This window comes from Alligator sinensis, unplaced genomic scaffold (assembly GCF_000455745.1).
Source record: "Alligator sinensis unplaced genomic scaffold, ASM45574v1 scaffold410_1, whole genome shotgun sequence".
Taxonomy (NCBI): Eukaryota; Metazoa; Chordata; order Crocodylia; family Alligatoridae; genus Alligator; species Alligator sinensis.
In genome coordinates this window covers 890,895-893,048 of record NW_005841972.1, presented here as the reverse complement: position 1 = coordinate 893,048, position 2,154 = coordinate 890,895, and the positions used below count along the sequence as shown (strand labels likewise).

Sequence of the window (2,154 nt, the reverse complement as noted above, 5' to 3'; positions counted from 1 at the left end):
TATGTGGGCCTCAACCCCGCCCCCCCAACTTACCTGCAGGAGCTACTGTCTAGGCTGCCTGGAGGCCATGTGCATGCATACATGCACATAGTTTCATAGTTGTTGTTAGGGGCTGGAAGGGACTTTACAGATCATCGGGTCCAGACCCGCTGCACTTGGGAGGCAAGACTGCTGGGATCAGATGACCCCAACAAGATGGGCGATAAGATACTTTTTGAAGATCACCGGGGTGGATGACTGTACCACCTCTGGTGGAAGCCTGTTGCAAACCCTTGGCACTCGACTTATAAAGAAGTTTTTCCTTATGTCTATTCTGAAGCAATCCTCAATCAGCTTGTGCCCATTATTTCTTGTCCTCCCTGGGGGACCTTGGCACCCCCTCCTAACTGCCCTCCTCCTGCACAACCCAGCCCCTTGCAGGCTAGAACTCTGCAGCCTGCACGGGGAAACCCAACGTTTCCAGCATTTTTTCTCCTTAAAATGAGAAAATCTGGGTTTTACTGTATTTTTCCATGTTGAACAGAAAACTCGGATCCCTGCTCATGAGACATTTCAGGTATGTAGGTTCATCCTGCATTTCAGTCTGTGGGGAACTTACTTTTAAGCTTTTCTTTGCAGATTGTTTATACTGTACAACACATACACGCACATGCTTGGTCTACTCAACCAGCAAGTAAAACCTGGCCCATTTTCATGCTTTTAAAAATTATGACCAAGAAGAAATTCTCTTACCTAGAGTCTCCTTCTTGGTCCTCTCTATTATCACCTGCACTGTTCACGGCATATTGGCTCCTTGGTTTACCTGACATAGAAAGAAAAAGAAAAGCCATTTAAGCAATCTGAAAATAGACACATGTAGGTGTGTGCTTTTTTAAAAAGATGATGTATAAGAAAGGCTGAAAAACAAAGCAGAAAATCTTGCTCCCTTTTACACTATAAGAATCAAGTCCTGACTTTCCTGTTTTTGTTCACAGGTACTGAGGAACAAAAATAGGAGCTGTCATCCCTCAAGCAGGAAGAAGTACAAACTTTCAGAGGAGTTTGCACTTTATATATAGTAAGCAAAAAACAAAAAGCAAGAAAAAAAGACTCTAACCTTTTCCTCATTATTGCTCAGGTTTCAGTTTCATTTCTATTGATGTCGCAGCCAAAAAAAAGTGTGGTAATTCTCCAGGGGTACTTGTACACGTAACAAAATCTGGCCATTTTTTAGGTTCAACTGTGTGACGCTGTACACGCGGAGGGTTTTTTTTATGATTTAAATGAGTTTGCTACATTGCAAAATAAACCAAATCCTCATGTAGTTTAGTATAACATAGCACTCCCTCCCCCAATCCTTTTTTTCACAGAATCTGCCTGCATCTCCTGCAGCCAAGGAATGAGCTGACAGCAGGCTGATCAGGCTCTGAGCTGCAGGGGGCCCGAGTCTTTCCTTCAACAGTAGCGGTGCTCCCTGGGGCCGCCCACAGTGGGGGGTTGGCTAGTGGGCAGGTGCTGTCCCAGCTTGGGCTAAGGGAACAGTTGGACCCACTAACCATTCGCCTGGGTGGCCCCAGGGGCTATCGTCGCCGTGGAGGGAAGGTCTGGGCCCCTCCCTGTAGCTCAGGGCCCACCAACATCTCGCCCCCAGACATAGGAGAGGCAGGCAGGCTCCGTGGAAAAAAAAAAAAAAAAAAGGATCAGGCACCTCACTGCTTTCTTTTTTCCAACAGAGTCTGCCTGCGCAAACTGCCACCAGGCTGTGCATCCCTTGAGCTACAGGGGGCCCCAGTCTTTCCCTGCATGGTGGCAGCACCCCTCCCCAGCAGGATGCTAACTGCACGGGTACTGCCCCAGCTTACAGGCAGCACACACTGGATCCAACTCTTCCCTGATCCTGCGAGCTGGAAACCCGCTTGGCGCAGCTCCACATGCGGACTCGGTGAAGAGTTGGATCCAGCAAGTGCTGCCTGCAAGCTGGAGCAGCACCCGCCCAGCTAGGACCCTGCCAGGTTGGCCCCAGGGCGGGGCAGCACCACTGTGGAGGGAAAAACTAGGCCCTCCTGCAGCTCAGGGACTGAACAGCCCAGCAGCAGCTTGTACAGACAACCTCCACTGGGGGAAGGGGAAGAAAAAAAAAAAAAAAAAAAAAAAACAACAAGGGGGCTGCATTTC

The 2,154-nt window shown here is 48.7% G+C and overlaps 1 protein-coding gene across 1 annotated transcript in view; it reads right to left on the bottom strand.

Moving 5' to 3' along the window:
* NPRL3 (NPR3 like, GATOR1 complex subunit) overlaps nt 1-2,154 on the bottom strand; it is a 157,864-nt gene that overhangs the window by 140,781 nt on the left and 14,929 nt on the right. Inside the window, exon 2 of the mRNA XM_006020877.3 lies at nt 733-802. The gene's annotated coding sequence lies outside the window, so the exon portion shown is untranslated. The remainder of the gene's footprint in view (nt 1-732; nt 803-2,154) is intronic.